Below are 19,223 nucleotides of genomic sequence, written 5' to 3' on the forward strand. Positions count from 1 at the left end.
AAAAGAATTTTATAATTTTAGAGTAACATTCATTTCAAATTTAAATGATTCATTAGAGTATTATGGTTAAATAAGAAATCTACGAAAAAAAGTTTCGAGTGATCAAGGTCACCCGACCCTGGTTTACGGTTCTCATTTTATTTGTTACATTGGCTTGAATGGTGGAGAATAATTAGAGCGCAAATGCAACGAGAAATAAATACTCAACAGGCATCTTCTTTTTATGCTTTAAAAGCTTTTCAATCATAGCTCCGCTCTTTTAGCAGATTGTGTATTTCTCACCACCAAGTTGACCAAGGTGACCAAAGACAATAAGGCTACTATTAAATATTTTATAAAAAAGCTGCATCCCGGATCAGATCTTACCCTAGTGGGGGACATATTTCGCATCCGTTGATTAATGTAATGTACAATCTGTTGCAAAGTTGGTGACTGGCTTATGTCGTCGGTGTCTCTAAACCACCACACCAATCAATATTAGCCACATCTATTATATATGCTAAGAAGTAACTCTTCACATTAAAGCTAATTTAGTTAACGTTAGGGTTTGGCCTGATTTATGAAGCAAGAATGTATCTGTAGCAATTAGGGTTCGTCGCGGTTGCGGTAATTACCGCAACCGCGTGGTATTTACCGCAACCGCACCGCAAAAACTGCGGTGCGGTGAGACACTTTTTCCCGCGGATGCGGTGCGGGAAATGAGCTTTTACCGCGCGGTATTACCGCAACCGCACTTCAAAAAATAATTAATGAAGTCATTAAAAAGTGAATTAAAACTATGACTTTTACCATTTGAGAAGGACGCAACTAGATTTATTTTCTGAACGAATGCTTAGCAATATCATTATTAGAAACATCTCTCTGTCAGAACGTTCGAGTTTTATTTATTACCCTACAATAGAAAAACATGATAAACATTTAATTGCTCTAATTTTCATAGACTTGACAATGATTTGAAAAGATATCCGAATATAATCTGTATTCGACCTATCGCTACATGATTTTTTACATTTTGGTCATTCAAATATGATAAAACATACTGTTACTAAGAAATAAAATCTACAAGCTGTGTCCAATGTGATTTGGCACCATAATTTTTACGACATATTTTGAAAACTATTCATTTTATACTTCAAAGAAAAAAATTACAAACGAGCATTTTCAAATACATAAAACGCAAAATCTAATCATTGAAAAACAATTAAATTTTACTGTCAAATCCAATTACAAAATGCTTCATTTCTCCTTATTCCTCTTGGCATTCGAGGAATTATGAATCTTTTTCGATGACATTTTCTCAACTGTGAATTTTGATTAATTTGGATAATTTAGAGATGAACTAATGATACGACTTAAAAACAATCCAAAGAATGTAATTATTATCATCAAACCAAAAGAATTCGGAAATTTTTTTTTCGCATGCGTCCATTCTTCGTCCAACTGTGAATTTTATTCCAAATTAACAAATAATATTTTTCAGTTAGGAGTATTTTGTAACTTTTTGAAAGTAATGCTTTCGAAGTTAGTGTAGGGCATTGCGATTTTTGTGTTTCTCAAAGTCTCCCTTAAGGTTTTCTTTCATATTGTGACAAGTGTCAAAGTTAGCCCAGATGCCAAATTTTGCATAGTTTGGACAGTTTTTGCCTTAATTGAAAATTTATCTCGGGTTAGGTATTTTTACATAGAATCTGTATACAAATTATTTGTGAATATTTACAAAAAAATTGTAGTTCCAGTCGGTACAATACTCAAAGATAAAATGTATACAAAGTTTAAAAGAAATAGGTTAAGTAGTTTTTGAATGGTAGGTAACACTGCAAATCATGTTTTTCCAGAGACGTTCTACAAAAATATATATTTTCATAAATGTTACATTCTGAGGTGTCCGCCAAAAAAAATTTTCATGTAAATAAGAATAACATTTTACTATATATGGCAATACAAAACAAATGAATAATTTTTCAGCACAATTTTTAAAATACATGATTTTTACCGCATTTACCGCATTACCGCGCGGTGCGGTGCGGTAAATGCAATGCGGTTGCGGTAAGCGGTGCGGTTTTATTATTTTTTTGCGGTTGCGGTGCGGACTATCCATTTACCGCCCACATCCGCACCGCGACGAACCCTAGTAGCAATTTTGGGAAGAAAAATAACCAACTGTCGTAATATTTTAGATAGGTATGCGTTTATACATTTATGAAAACGGTTGATTTTTCGTTAGAATTGTCACAAAATGGCAAACATGGAATACCATTACTATTGTTATTTTATTCATATTTATTTTTTATCTTTCTCTGTCCGCACTGAGTGCCTATCACAGTTGCGGATTCAGAGGGAGGATCCTGGGGGTCAGGACCACTGTCCCAAAAATTTTCAACTTTTTGATAAATTTTAAATTAGTTCGAATTTAACAATAATAGCTTCAAATTCAAAATCCAAATTTGACCACCAATATTGATTTTCATTAAATGAGATTTTTACATATTACGTATTGCAAAATACACATATTAAAAACGAAATTTCGAGCTCCTCCCGATGCTTTTTTCTGGATCCGCTCCTGGCCTATCATCGAAGCCAGAGAGGCGTTTTTACCATGTAGACCTTAGATATTGTACCATCAACACATGGTCCGGGACCAACGGCTTTGCTTCCCTTCCGACGGAAGACATCAACAAAGAGATTTTTCGTCTCAGAAAATCTTAACGACCTCGGCTGGGATTGAACCCACTGGGGTGCGAAGCAGTCATGGTTACAAATAAACCACCGGCCCGTCTGCATTATGATTTAAATTTGCCTTAAGAGAGGGGCGGTAAGGTATTTTCGGCGAATATAATAGTTTTTAGTAGTTTTCTTTGCGATACAGAGAGTGGTAGTCTATTTGATCATATAGTAATATAGCTGAAAAATATTTTCCCAAATTTTCACTGTAAAATATTGAAACCGATTTCGGATTTAAGCGTATATTCCATATAAAACCGGAATTTTACTCAGAACCGTTCAACATAAACATTCCCACTCAGTATGAAAAACTTAATGACAAATTATGGACAACAACAACAAAGTTGTCATTTGCCTACTAGTACTAGTTTTCTCTTTAGCGGTATTATCTTAGTTCTTTGCTTTTCAAATGATTTTGAAAATAAGACTAAAAGGGATGCCAATGCACGAACGAAAGTGTAATATCATATGCTTTTTGATGCTCCCATTGAGTGCATCGAATTCAACTTAATTTTCAATCAAACTTTTCATTCAAGCTTTGTATGTTTACATTCGTATTGATTTATATGACGTGTATATTTCATCATTTTTGTGTGAATGCTGAAGACCCGTTTTTATCAGCCCCTTGGTGAATTTTAGGCTGATAAAACGGGGACATTGACAAAATCGGAAATTTTTTTTGTTCTTTTTAAGGAACCAAAGCTCTTAAAATATTATTCTTTAGTCCCTAGAATAGCTTAAACCCTTTCTGGTTATTTAGTTTAAATTTTTTTTAAAGGTTTAAATTTAAAAAAAAAAAAATCTTGCTTAATTCAGGTCTCTAAGATAAGAAAAATATGCTCGAGAAAGAATTTACTCGAAATCAACTTGGTTCTTGTTTTAGAGCCCATCATACCACTAACTATCAACTTTCATATGAGGCTGATAAAATCGGGTCAAAACACTGATAAAATTGGGGCTGATAAAACCGGGTCTTTACTGTATAAAATTTGGCCGCATACCGTACTCTCCGGCAGTCGCGTAACCATCTACATTTAGGCGACCTCGAATTTCAGAACGCCATGCAACTAATGCACTGTACGACCTCCGGAGGGTAAATGAAGAGTTCGTTTCTGTCTTAATATATTCAAAACAGACGGCTGTAGCTCTTGAGACCCTTTCCACGGATTGGGAAATATAACAAGTTTACTGGTAATGATGAGTCTCTGTTTTGAGAGCAGTTGTTACCGGATAAATTTCTAAAGAACATGATAATTACACGGTGCTACAAAATAAAAACATATTGAATTAACTTTTCAAGTGATCTGTTAATGGTTGTAGGTCTGATCAAATACAACAAAAACGTGTTCGATCAATTTAATATTCCTCAAATTCTTGATTCTTCAGCACTTTCGGCGCTAACATTTTTTCTACGGGCCCATTTTTCAACCGATTTGCAATTTTTTAGTTTTCTGGAGAGAACAAGAAATTACCTTCCCAACGGTATACTACATTTTGTCCTTTTGTTAATAATATTATGCTGAAGTTATCAATATTCTTCTAAAGAATTATTTTAATATTGATTTTAGAGAACACTCAAAAAATTGCAAATCGGTTCTAAAATGACCGCGCTGAAAATTGTTTAGTGCCACAAGTTCCTAAAAATATTTTTTTGTCTTAAATCAATATGTCATTTGATGGGATCTACAACTTATACTAGGTCACTTGAATAGGACAAAATCACTGTAGCGCCGTGTTATTATTTCGAAGTTCAAAAAAAATTTTCAAAGCTACTACTATTTATTAATTTATCAATATTTTTTTTATTTTTCCAAGCAAAAGCTACATGATACATTTTCAAATGATTGCATTGCCATACCCAAAATAATTTTTTCCGCATTTTCTTCAAATTTGTAAATTTTAATGAAAAATGTATGCAGCATACTAATTTAAACAAGCAAACTATGTTTTTGAATTATTGCTGTTAATGTAGGTTTTCATTGTAGTGATCATTTTTTAAATGTTCTACAACGAGTATGGGTTGGAAACCAGAGGTTTAAAATTCTTTCAAATGACTTGGTGATGACATACATTATTCCTACTATTTTTGCACTATTATCGTTTTAAAAAGTCTCCCAAATTTTAATAGAAATCCATTTTAATAAATATTCTAAATGCATAAATAAGTTAATTCACAGCCACATTTTATGTAGTCTTACTTCAAGCTTTCAAGCATTAATTCGTTGACCACTGATGCACAAATTAGAAATTCAATTGCGGTTTGCTATTCAAATATTGTGAGACATAATTCCAAAAAATCATAATATTAACTAAACAGTACCATTCAAATAAAATGGAATTTTCTATAATAAGGAATGGTCGAACGAAACTAAAAGTCACAAGAACAGACAATGCTTTGTACACGCTTCAAATATATTAGAATGTAAAAATCTTCTGTAAATATCAAGCGTAAAACTAGAACTGAGATTGTTTAGCATAAGTATCACTTCAAAAAGTCTCACTTAGAAAAGCTGGCAAAGATAAAAAAGATTGAAAATAAATAACACAATGCTACAAAATGAAAAAATCAAGTGTTTTAGTAAAGGTTGTACATCTGATCATGTATAACACAAAACCACGTTTGATCGAATTAATGTACCCTCAAAATCTTGGTTTATAGCAAAAAATATATTTTTCGTAAGTTTCGGCGCTAAAAAGCTAGCTATGCAATCATTTTTAAAACGATTTCGTTTTATTGCGTGATCTGGAAAGATCTCTTATCTCTTCAACGGTATGCTATATTGTGATGTTTTAAAAAATACTATGCGGTTTTAACAAACAAACAATAAAAAGTTACCATTATTTTGGGATTATATGAATGCGATAAATATGAAAATTTCTGAACATTTATATAAAGAATATAACTATTTTTTTCATAATAAAAACTTGCTCGCATGAACTTTTAAGGGGTTAGTGAGGCATTGTCGCGCACTATGAGATTCCATAATAGTATTTTCCGGTATTTTCACAATTTTAGCTTCAAATTTAACACACATACTTTTGAACGTATACGTAATAGAGCCAAAAAAAAGATTTTTTTTTGAAAATCTATTAGACCGTCCCCAAGTTTATGCGAGCAAGTTTCTAGTTTATAAAAAATAGAACTCTGCCATTTTCAACCGATTTTGATGATGCGGAATTAATTGTTCTCGCTAAATGTTTATGGAAACAAAGACGTTTCAAAATAAAAATGTCCTATTTACATATTTTTCATAAATTTTTCGCAAATTAATGGTTGCTTTCATTTTGTTGTCCCAAAACCGCATTGTAAGAACTGGGCAAATTTTCGTGATTCTTATAGTGAAGGTTTTTGTAAGCGACTCTTACATCGAAGAGCTCCTGTCTGATTTTTACGCTTAAAGTTTATACTCAATTCTCACATTCTATTGTATTCGAAGCGGGTCTTACGAAGCATGTTCTGTTCTTGCGACTTTCAATTTCGATCGCTCAAATGATGGTTAGAAATTTAATTTCCCAATTAATTCATTTTAGCTAAAGTGCATTTGGAAACAACGGAAAGTGTTATATTGTATATTATGCTAGTCTTTATAGGTGCCGAATAACCCAATATCGGTCCAAAATAACGTTACCATTTCTCGATTCGTAAAACTAGAACAAATAGTATGATATTGTGGAAGTGTGTACTAAAAATAAAACTAAACACAAGAATGTCAATATCGTTTTTTTTTGGTAAATAGAAAGCTATATAAAGCTATGGTATACTGGTTGGACCATGAACTGTACTACTATCCATTTTGGTAATGCCAACCACACTAAGCATACGGTCTGCAGGCAGTCAACGATTTCCGGTGACAAATTTATAAATTTCAATTATTCGTCTTCTCTCGTGTTGTTTATTTTTTCATTCATCTCTGCTCTTTCCGTACAAGTAGTATACGTACTAATGTGTTGTTTGGTTGTATTCTTTAACTTTGTAAGCTGACGGACGAGCCGCCGAGCGATGCGTATTTTATGAATATCTGAATCTGTATGTATCGTTTAACCTCGGAGTATGACTTTTGCGCAGATCAACAGCGCTTCTGCCACTCGTTCTCAACTGGTTTTCTTAACGGCTAACTGTGAGCTTCTAAGTAATTTAATTGTTTTAATTTAATATCAATAACGGGGATCGAAGCAAAAAAGGAAACTTGGTAAACCAGTATTGTCATTTTCCATAGTAAAGTAATACATAACACTTACTGCGATGAAATAGTAGACCTCACTCAGCCATTATATCCACAGGAACATTTAATTTACATTCGAATATTTTCAACACATTAACATTCGAGGCCTATCCCAGTCCTCGTTTCCATTCGCTTATGTATTTTTGTTTGTTTTTTTTTATTTGTCTGTCACAAACGATTCCCACGAACCGAACCAAGACTACGAGTAACCGAAGTTATGTGCATACGCCTATTCCACAAAGCAAACTGAGTCTGAATCTGGTTGCGCGAATGAAGAGTTACCAAGAGCACGGCTGCTCAGCCACATTCTCACAGCAGCAGTAGCAAGGCTGTGTAGAAGTGTAATAGTGTATGTTATAGGTGTGGTTGCACCGTTCAAGCCAACTCGTGACATACTCGATAAAAGATGACTAATGCAGGTTAAAATAGATGTAGGTAAATGATCTTGTGTGGGAGTACTTGTTGTTTTCATTCGACATATCAATCGTGAATTGATGAAAAAATCTAATTTGACTTCAATCTATTCCCATAACACTAGCTTACAAAAATCTGAATCAGAAAACAGGTCAATTTTGTTCTATCAAATTATTTTACTTTTCTATCGCAAATAAAATCTATGCAATCAATCATTAACGCGAATTTCTAACCAAGTTTCGAATGACCAACGCTCATAGTATCTGGGTATGAGAGTGTCTGTATTAGAGATGCACCGAATATTCGGTCGATCGAATATTCGGGCCGAATACCAGGCGATTTTGATTTAAGCCGAATATGCGGTACCTCGAATAATAAAAAACCGACTTTCGGCCGAATATGATAAGTAATGGTCTAATATTCATGAAATATTTAAAAGAAACAAAATAAAAGAAAATGCATACATACAAAATACTACACGGTAACAAATGGTCACGTCTAATCTAAAGGCTTTTGCATTTCAGTCAGATCATTATGGCGCACTACCAATTGAAGTGTTTTAGCTTTGATTTTATAGTGATTTACAATTTACATCAAATTTGATAATCTCTTTGATAATAATTCAATAGAAATCATCTTTAAAATAAAATTTGTATCTGTTGAATTAGCACCACTGTTCACATCTATTGAATTATAATTGCTTTTTCCTTGGTTACAAATGTCAAAAAACGCGTGGGTTTTAAAATATGAAGATGGCAAACCGACAATAAACAGACTCTGCAATCGGAGGATGATAGTCGCAATCCAAGCTGTGATCCGACATTTCCTTCCTATACTATTCGACTTCTAGATCGTGAGTTTTATAAAGATTTTGTCAATGTCAAAACTTATCAATTTTTATACTATTATTTGTTTTTAGCTCTATATTCCATCAATCCGAAACGGCGACAACTGGAGTTGACCGAGACAATCGTAAGCTGACATTTAGCACATCGCACGAAACTCCATGAGTGAAATTTATGATTATCGTCTATACAGAAATTAAATCGAAGGGCAATCACTAAATCTTCAGTACGACGCAGTGCTAAAAGTCGTACGTAATTACACACCAAAAAAATTTGAATTTTATCGTTGACGTATTTGCAAACATGACACAACTCAACAAACCGTAATTTACGAAATGACAACATTACCGTTTTTTTTTTAATTTTACATGAAACATATACTTTACATGCGCAATGAGATAAAATTACACTTCCTACCATTCAGAATAAACGCTGTATGTGGAGTAGAATTACATGATTTGCGAAATTAAACGTCATGTAAAATTAAAATCAATCGTAAAACTAAGTCATTTTTAATGCTCGTATACGTCATGGTCAGGAGACGTAAATTTATGTTATTTTTTCTAGGTGTGTAGTTACTTTAAGTACCGTTAAGTACTATAAAGTACATTAAGTACCGTCAATATTGAAAAAGTACATGACAAATTCGCTGTAATTTAATTACTGGAAAAATTTTAAGTACAGATCTTTTGTAATTTAAATACGTAAAATATTTTAAGTACTGTAATTACTTGTACAAAAACACCAATTACATTAAGTATCATATTAAGTACAACAGAGGTTGTTTTCATTACTTTCATCAATTACTTAAATTACATTGAGAATACGCAGGTATTTTCAATGCGACGCACTCAAACCTGCTAGTGCTTGCCCCTCGTATAAAATTAACATGTAAAATAGAAATATAAATGATCATTTTAAACTACTCTGTTAAACCAAAATGAAATCCCAATATAAGCCCTTTACATTGAATATGATAATTCTAAATATACATATGGAAATTATTCAGAGTTCAATGAACTGCTCATCAATTGTGATGTGCAAGCCAACAGCAATTAAAGTGATTTTCTGTTGATTCCTTCGTGCTTCATTTAAATTGAATGTTAACAAACTTATGAAAAACAACCAAGAGTTTAATATACTACACATCAACAGTGATGTGCAAATCTTCTGCAATTGAAGTGATTTTCTCTTGATTCGATCATTGTTCCATATGGTTTCTTCCAATAGATTTGCACTTCACATTGCAATGCTTTTTTTCAATTCGTTTATTTGATAAGGCAGGTTTGCGTTAACTTAAAGGTGCCAATTTTGTTTTGTTTTACATTTTAAATTACTTAAAACTAGGGGATTACATATTGATTTTTGAAATTAAACTAAGGCGCATTTATAGCTATACATATACACAAGGGGGTAATATAATTTTCGTAAGATTAGGGGGTCATTTAGTTTTTATGGCAATATGGTTTGACATTTTTAGCAATGAGATTATTGGAGCAAATAATGTTTAACTAAGGGGGAAAATTTTTACGACTATCTTAAAAGTAGAAATAATTAGAGGGCGTGATTAAATTTTGGAAAGATTCGGGGACATTAATTAGAGTTATTTTATGTGGTAGTAGAGTTGGGCATTTTCAACGAGATCATATAATATAATAGTTAAAACTAGAAAAGGCAAGAAGAGCTGAATGCTTCATGAAGATATTTGGGGGGGAAGGGGTGTTACTTCTGTGTATAAGAGTCAGGGGAAGTAGGGTGGACAAACATGGCAGGGGGAGAACATTATTTCAGTTTCAGACTTCGGGAGATCAACGGATGGATTACAGAATCAGGGTGGCCTTCATCAGGAAGAATCATGTACTGGGACGCCGGGTGGTCGTTCTCAAGATGGCAGGGGTTTCTCCAGACGATTTCGTAGTGCGGCTCAGATGTTGATCGGCTACATTTCGAGCTGTGCGTGTGATGTTCGTGCTTTAGGTCCCGTGTTTGTTGGCTCATTCGACAGCGATGTTTTGTGTCGCCTTGGAGTCGCATCAAACCATCGTGGATGTATGGTACAGGTGGAAGAGAGCGTTTCTGAGAATGATAAGGAAAAAGGGGCAGTTAAAGTTGGATATTGATGGTTTTTATGAAGGTGTATATAAGGGACATATAGAGGACATCGCGGCTTGCCAACACATCTCGAACCGGGACGTTGGGTGGTCTTCCTCGGGCCCGGAGGGTGTCCATAAGCCGAGACCTGGCGGAACTGTACTCGGTGCACGCCCAGACTATGTGCTCTATATCGTGATAACCGTCGCCACAAGCGCAGATACCACTCTCCACGAGCCCAATACGTCGGAGATGTGCATCCAGCGTGTAATGGTTCGCCATGAGTCGGGACATCACACGAATGAAGTCACGACCCACATCCATCCCCTTGAACCAAGGTTTCGTCGATACCTTAGGGACTATCGAATGTAGCCACCTTCCTAGCTCCCCATTGCTCCACGAGGTTTGCCAACTTTCGAGGGTTCTCTGATGAGTAATGCTGAAAAATTCGTGGAAGCAAATTGGTCTTTCAAAAACGTCACCTTCAATGGCACCCACCTTGGCTAAGGAGTCCGCCTTCTCATTGCCCGGAATGGAGCAATGAGAAGGGACCCACACCAAGGTAATCTGGAAAGATTTGTCAGATAAAGCACTCAGTAGCTCCCGTATTTTCCCCAAAAAATACGAGGAATGCTTTCCATGTTTCATCGAGCGAATAGCGTTAATAGAACTCAGACTATCCGAGACGATGAAGTAATGGTCTGCGGGTAATGTGTCAATGACTCCAAGGGTATGCTGAATAGCAGCTAGTTCTGCGGCGTAAACTGAAGCAGGGTCACTGAGTTTGTAGGAGGCGGTGAACTTTTGATTGAAAATACCGAAGCCAGTGGACCCTTCGAGTATAACAGTATAAAACATCTTAGAACAGTCGACTTCTCGGAATTTATTATAAAAAATATTTGGAACCACTTGTGGGCGTATGTGGTCCGGAATTCCAATAATCTCATCTTTCATGGATGTGTCGAAGAAAACAGTAGATTCAGAAGTATTTATGAAATGCACACGGTTGGGATTGTAAGAAGGATTAATATTTTGCGCCATGTAGTCAAAGTACAGGGACATAAAACGGGTCTGAGAATTGAGCTCAACAAGCCTTTCGAAATTTTCAATCACCAACGGGTTCAAGATATCGCATCGAATGAGCAATCGATATGAGAGTTCCCAATATCGATTTTTCAGCGGGAGAACGCCCGACAGGACTTCGAGACTCATCGTATGGGTCGACTGCATGCACCCTAAGGCGATACGCAAACAACGATACTGAATTCTTTCGAGTTTGATGAAATGTATGTTCGCGGCGGATCGAAAGCAGAAGCATCCGTATTCCAGTACCGACAGTATCGTTGTTTGATACAACCTAATTAGGTCTCCTGGGTGGGCACCCCACCACGTTCCGGTTATTGTACGAAGAAAGTTGATCCTTTGTTGGCATTTCTGTTTCAGATACCGAATATGGCATCCCCAAGTACCTTTCGAGTCGAACCAGACCCCTAGATATTTTACTGTGAAGACCTGAGCTATAGTTTGACCCATTAATAGAAGCTGTAGCTGTGCTGGTTCACGCTTCCTAGAAAATACAACTAGCTCAGTCTTCTCCGTGGAGAATTCGATACCCAGCTTAATAGCCCATGCAGACAAATTGTCCAAGGTATTCTGTAATGGTCCTTGTAGATCGACAGCTTTGGGTCCCGTAACAGACACCACGCCATCGTCTGCAAGTTGTCTTAACGTGCAGGAATTGCCAAGACATTCATCAATGTCGTTGACGTAGAAATTGTATAACAGGGGGCTTAGACATGAGCCCTGGGGAAGGCCCATGTAGCTAAATCGTGATGTCGATAAGTCACCATGCGAAAAATGCATGTGCTTTTCCGACAACAAGTTTAGTGAAAAGTTGTTTAAAGTCGCTGAAAGACCATGCTGGTGCAGCTTCTCTGAAAGAATGTTGATCGAAACTGAATCAAAAGCCCCCTTTATATCTAGGAACACTGATGCCATCTGCTCTTTACTAGCATAGGCCATTTGAATTTCGGTTGAGAGCAACGCAAGACAATCGTTCGTCCCTTTGCCTTTGCGAAAGCCAAATTGTGTATCTGACAGTAAGCCATTTGCTTCGACCTAATTGTCGAGGCGGGATAGGATCATTTTCTCGAACAACTTCCGGATACAAGAGAGCATTGCGATCGGTCGATACGAATTGTGGTCGGAGGCTGGTTTTCCTGGTTTTTGGATGGCGATGACCTTCACTTGCCTCCAATCGTGTGGGACAATGTTAGCCTCAAGAAACTTATTAAATAAGTTCAACAAGCGTCTCTTGGCAGAGTCTGGCAGATTCTTCAACAAGTTGAATTTGATTCTGTCTGGCCCTGGAGCTTTATTGCTACACGACAAGAGAGCAAATGAGAACTCCACCATCGTAAAAGGTGTTTCGTTCGCGTTATCGTGACGGGACGCGGCGCGGTAGATCTTCTGTGCCGGGGCGGAATCCGGACAAACCTTCTTGGCGAAATCGAATATCCAACGGTTTGAATATTCCACGCTCTCATTAGTACTGTTTCGATTTCGCATACGTCGGGCTGTTCCCCAAAGAGTGCTCATCGATGTTTCTCTCGTTAATCCGTCGACGAACCGGCGCCAATAACCGCGTTTTTTGGCTTTCATCAAACTCTTCATTCGCTTGTCTAACGTCACGTACTGTCAAAAACTAGCGGGTAACCCGTCGTTCCGGAAGGTCTTAAACGCGGTGGCCTTCTCTGCGTACAGCTCTGAGCACTCTTTATCCCACCAGGCATTGGGAGAACGTTTTTGTATGTTCGCGCCGGGTACTGGCTTAGTCTGAGCTTGATTCGCGCTGTCGAGAATCAAGCCAGCCAAAAAGCTGTACTCTTCCTCCGGAGGAAGTTCTTGAGTAGATTCGATGTTGTCGGATATCGCGGCAGCATAGCTCTTCCAATCGATATTTCGTGTGAGGTCATACGAAATATTGATTGTTTCCAATGGCCTTGAGCTGTTATTGATTGAGACTACGATCGGCAGATGGTCGCTACCGTGGGGATCAGGGAACATTGCAATGCTTGACAAGCAGTGCGAATTCAACTGCAAATCATTTTACTTTAACGTGATGATTTTTTACCGTGTAGAGATGCAACCGAATACCAGCCGATTTTGATTTAAGCCGAATATACGGTACGCCAAATAATTAAACATTAAATATTCGGTATTCGGCTGAAAGCCGAATAGTACTATTCGGTGCATCTCTAGTCTATATGGCTCCATTTTGTTTCTGAGGGTCTCCCACGTTCAACAAAATACATTCCATAAAGATTAGATGACGAATAATAGAGATATATGCCTGCGAAAATGGTAACATTTGATATGAATGACAAAATGGCCTAGAACTCCAAATGTTCATATTCTGACTACCATCGCATAGATTTGGTGAAATTCAGAAACTTTAGATTGGAAGGTTTGGGTTTTTTTGATATCAATGATTCAAATAACGCTTCATATTATCCAAAAAAATATTTCGCATACTATGTCAGCTCGAGCCACGCTACTACATCGTTATCCACATAGTACTTCCGAGTAAACCGAGAGACATCCGGCTTAAGTTGCATTTTCATGGTAATATCCCTTTCGAGTCATTCCACACACTCTACGCAAGGAACGAGATGATTTCGCAAATGTTTCATTTAAGCCCTGAAAATTTTGGAGCGGCCAAAATAAGCTCCAATCGGCTTTCCCTGATCCAGCAAATGAATAATATTCAAAAAAATCTTTAATCGTTTGTAGCTCATTGAAACAAAATTCTGCACTGTAACATATGTCTTTATCCAAAAATGGCATGTAAACAGTAAACATGTTCAGAGTTGAGAAGACCTTTTATGAATTTGCGCTCTACGCGGGATCTACCAAAAACTTTTTTTACCGTCTACATTGCACTGAAAGCCATTCGATAAAAGTAAATAAACAAAACCTTCTAGTTTTCCTTATTAGTTGATTTCAACAGAAAAATATAATAGGCAACTAAATTTTCTTTTAATTTTGCGAGATTTTCAAATAATAGTTATTTAAAATTATTATTGATTTTGAATCAAGACGCATAGCATACGAAAAGACAACAAACTAGTCAAGATGCATACCTTAATGAAATACATCATAGTAGAGATAGCATCTATATTCATTCACGCTGGGCATAGCAATTATGCGTGAGGTAGTTGCCTCAGCTTGTAACGTTTGTTTTAATCTGGGCCCAAATACCTGAGCCAGTACACAAATAATAGAAATTCAACAGATACCATTGTCGATTTCAACTAGTTTTGCTGTAAAACATTTCAAAAGATTGAATTATTTTGATTGATATTTTGTTTGAATACATGCTACTGAAGGTTGAATGAATTGTCGAAAATTGTCATAATCTTTCTATTTCGGATTTAGTTGATTATATCGTAGAAAATTATTTATTAAGGGGTTATATACAAAATTGGGGCGGTTCGTGATTTGTTGAGTGTTTCATGAAAATTTTATTTTTTTCTTCAATCACCTTTGAGTGGTATTTCGAAAAAAATCAATTTTTGTCCCGATCTAGTAATTAAAAAAAACAATTTTCAAATAGTAATCTTGCAACCGTAAAGTTTTCTGTACTAACATGCCTTGAATTGGTATAACGCAGCCATTGCGGGCACAAATAAAGTTAAAAAAAAGGATCCGTTAAAAGACCATCATGGTTGTCTAATTTCAATTTCAATATATTATCGAAAGGTAGAACCACCATCAACATAAAATATCTGTAATCCATGTAATTCTGAGAACTAAGCCGAAAACAGCGAATATAGAACCTTATTTTTGAAAAACCGTCGACCATTTAATGAATCTTTTAAAAAAATGAACTAACTGATAGCTTGTGTTCAAACCCACAATATTCGTCAATAATTCGTAATAATTCGTAAAGTCGAGCATGAACGCCCATTACTCTTTTAGTTATTCAACGTTGTCTAGGTTACCGAGTTTTTGCAATTGGTTGGCAAGATATCTGAGAGACTAATTTATCAATCGACTTGGAACAACTTGGGCAATGTTCCAAAAACGAACCACTATCGCTTGACACCAGCTTTTTTCAATTTTTCCTTTTCACAAAACTTACAACTTTTAAGCAAAAACACGAAACAATTTTTTTGTTTGAATCTCATCCATTTTGCCAAATTTAGCCAAAGACGATAGCCAAGGGGATACCAAAATAAATTCTTTTTGAATTTTCTCTTTCTGACGAATTGCATGGCTGGAATTCTGCCAACCGTTAGAACTTGCATTTTTGAGAGGAGCGGATTCATGGTCAAACGGAGGTCAATAAACATCAAACATTCCAAAAAAAATTATGTTAAAAGTTCAATAATAAACGATTCAAACCCTAAACATCTCATCCCAATCGCATTAATGGCTTTCCTGCAATCCATCCTCAAAAAAGTACTAAAAAGCGTTATATGTAGAGTATTCCCTTAAACTACAAATATTGTTTATTGTTCCTAAACACATGTACTCCAAAACTTCAGTTATCAGAATATTTACCAAATTTGCTAACAAAATATCCATAGTTTGATAAAAATATCAATACTTGCCAAAAATCAAGTCATATTTAAACAAAGTGGTTTTTAAACCTTTACGAGACCAACAAACCATTCCAATAAGAATAGCGGACCATTCTATGCTACGTCGAATAATGTGCATAAGTGTTGTATGCTACTTATGCTTCCGATTACGTGTTTAAACCGTTTTACAGCGATGTGTGTGATGTAAGTTTGCCCCCTCTATTTAAACAGGCAACTGCATATGTAGATAAGGTGTTGTGCCCATTTTCACCATATTCGTATTGTTATACTACCAATCCGACGTCACATGTTACAGTAATATGGAATGGTGAATGATGAAAATGTAGGCGCGTAACTCGTTTCGATCAAACTCGATTATTTCACCATTTTTACGTTGTTATGCTATTATCATAAATACGAAATAAATGTATTAATCCTAATCTGTTTATATTTATTCCTTCGATTGTAGACCAAGTAATGGTCTGTTGGGGTATTTTCCTTAATGTGGTTAAAATAGGCAAATTACAATATGAAAGTAAAACTTTCGTTCGTTAATTCACTTAAAGCAGAATCTGTACCTACTGTTATGCGTCAGATCCAACTCGACTCGACTATCTCCCTCGCATAGGGGAGAGAGGGTAATAATGAAACAGATTTTTTCTACAATTTAATTTTGATGATACTTGTTATTTGTACAACTAAAAGTGATACATAGTGCCACTCTGTTGTTTACTAATACATATATTTTTTCCAGCTGGTAAAATTCACGGGAAATAACATTTTTTTGGATAATAAACAGTCGATGGTAAAATGTATCAGTGTGCCCCATGGGTAGGAACTATGAAACACGATGTCGTCTATAGTGAAATATTCTACTTATAAATTTCATTCTTTTGTTTTGACGAAGAATGATCCTAACGCTTTGAATTAAAGTTATATTGAGGCGACAATCGTTTGTTTACGAAAGAATCCACTATATCATCGCGTAACATCGAACCGCCATATATGCATATTAGCTGCAATCCTGAAATAAGAGGCAATTTCTACAAAACTTGCCCAAATTTACTAATTTTGCACTATATTAGTAGTATTTACTTTGGAAAATCGGAACCCATTCACATTTTGAGACAGACCACAAAAAAAACAAAAATCACTACGTCATCGTTCCACAGTTACCCAATGGATCTATTCATGAAAATTGTGAAATTACATAGAACCAGGAGAAGTTGCCAAAAAACTTTGTTCGCGGCAAATGTTGAGCATAATATTTGCTATAAATAGCAATAGACTAAAAATTTATTCAATGAATGGTAACTCATAAAGATGGAATAATGTTTTTCATTGCAAATTTACTCTGGCTATCACAAAACAAACAAATATCCATTAAAAGAGATATAGTTATCAGATCTCTTCCAAAATATAGCAACACGTGTAAAGAATTAGAAATCGCGAAATATGAGGGAATGAGACGATTCTGATCATGCATTATGATTTTATTGCGAATGTTTCATAGTTCCTGCTGATCCACTGTTACCCTCACTCCCCTAAATATTTTGGTCTAACCGGCTGCTAGACAAGCGAACAAGTTGTATTATCACATTGGATGAATCAGTATCTACTCAGACATGCGCAGCGACAGAGCTATGTACACTGGATTTAATACAGTGGTTCTCTCCCTCTTGTTAGTTGTTTGATTAAAATGAGAATGACTAGAAACGTCCTCAAAGCAGTGAGAGGCCAATCAATTTTAAAATGTTTCCAGTTTCTTTTGAACATGCTATGCTATCATGCTTCTATATCTGCGTCCCATTCCCAGTCAGATTCTCTCCGCATTATTACTAACGGGTAGACTGTTGGTATGTTTTAATGAAATAAAACGTATGAATGGATTCTATGTTGCACGTAACCCTACTCTCATGCCCTTTGCTATGTTTATGCACTTGTTTGTTTGAGTTTTCCTTCTATTCAGTTTATTGTATGCAGAGCAAATTATGTAGTAATGCCTCGTGAACTCAGTCAAATCATACAGAGTTTTTCCATACGACGTGTTAGAGGAAATAGTGGTACAAAATTTACATAAATAATTTTCTGCGTGTTGTGGGAAGAAATACTTGTGATATTTTCAACTTACCGTTATTTATAATTTTTTAGTCTATATTGGATTTATAATTCAAAATTGTGTTCGTCGCTATTGCTTAGATGATTTGGTTATTTACTATTAAGAGATAATTTACTTTCGCTGTTAATTTATTTTTGATGCAAGATTTTTTCAAACATACAGTGCGCGAAATCAGTATAATTACCGTATTCCGTAAAAATTTTAAAACAAGAGTTCAACGACACTTTAGAGCGAAACAAGTCACATGGATCATATCTTGACCTTGTTGTTATACTTCTTATTTTTAAATGAATTAATTTACAAACAACTCATACGAATTAATTATACCGTACAAAACCAAATCAACCATTTTAAACTACAAATCAGACTTCAACTGAAAACTTGATACTTTGTTCATCCTGCTAGATATCGTGACAGAGTTTCAATCAATTATTCCGGGACCGAAGTGTCAATTTATGCCCAGGCTTCTTGAATTGCTGCTTTCAGCTGCAGTGCCTTATCGAAATATCTCAAATGTTTTCCATTGGAGTTAGATCAGGGCAGATAGCAGGCGATTCCGATGTTTCTTGATGCGAGAAAATATTTTAGTTGTTTTGAGAATGTATTGCGGCACTATCCTGTGGAAAAATTCAGGTTTCTCCCCACAAGTTATCGCCAAAATCAATCAGGACATTGCCAATGAGTTCCTACCTTTCGGAAGTCATCTTGTGTGATATAATTAAAAATTGAAGTCTTGCCGCGATGTTCAAGTTTGGCCCAAATAACGACAAAGCCCCAATGAAAGTTTCGAGTGTGACATATATCAGGTCCTCGTTTAATATATCTCCAATACACGTAGAAGCTATTAAACATATCCCTCCGATACACCTAGCAGCTAAAATCTGTCATCTTTTCGGACAAAAATTAGTTCAATTTAGATGCACTTAATATTATTATATACCTGATAAATTGTCGGGAAAAAATCTACAACAAATTAGATTGCTTATTTTAAAAAGTGGACATATCTCTAACAAATTTGGCTTTTATGAATAAAATTCTCGAACATTCTCTGGGATACCCGCCATCAGCTCCCTCTACCTCTTGTGACCTCTTGTGCATTGCAGCCGTGATTTGCTGCAACGAATTTGCTTCGTTAGTTGGAACGACTGACGGATACCGCATACTGGCCAAAGCGGATGTTAGTGGTATAATTTCGTTAGTTCACATCTCTGACTCTTGTCAATTT

The 19,223-nt window shown here is 35.7% G+C and overlaps 2 protein-coding genes across 2 annotated transcripts in view; one reads left to right on the forward strand and one right to left on the reverse strand.

Moving 5' to 3' along the window:
• The window catches only part of LOC131696404 (uncharacterized), a 39,862-nt gene extending 32,688 nt beyond the window's left edge, over positions 1-7,174 (reverse strand). Inside the window, exon 1 of the mRNA XM_058984949.1 lies at positions 6,961-7,174. The gene's annotated coding sequence lies outside the window, so the exon portion shown is untranslated. The remainder of the gene's footprint in view (positions 1-6,960) is intronic.
• LOC131696395 (E3 ubiquitin-protein ligase highwire) overlaps positions 1-19,223 on the forward strand; it is a 131,057-nt gene that overhangs the window by 73,682 nt on the left and 38,152 nt on the right. The gene's annotated exons all lie outside the window — the stretch shown is intronic.

Source organism: Topomyia yanbarensis, chromosome 1 (genome assembly GCF_030247195.1).
Source record: "Topomyia yanbarensis strain Yona2022 chromosome 1, ASM3024719v1, whole genome shotgun sequence".
Lineage (NCBI taxonomy): Eukaryota > Metazoa > Arthropoda > Insecta > Diptera > Culicidae > Topomyia > Topomyia yanbarensis.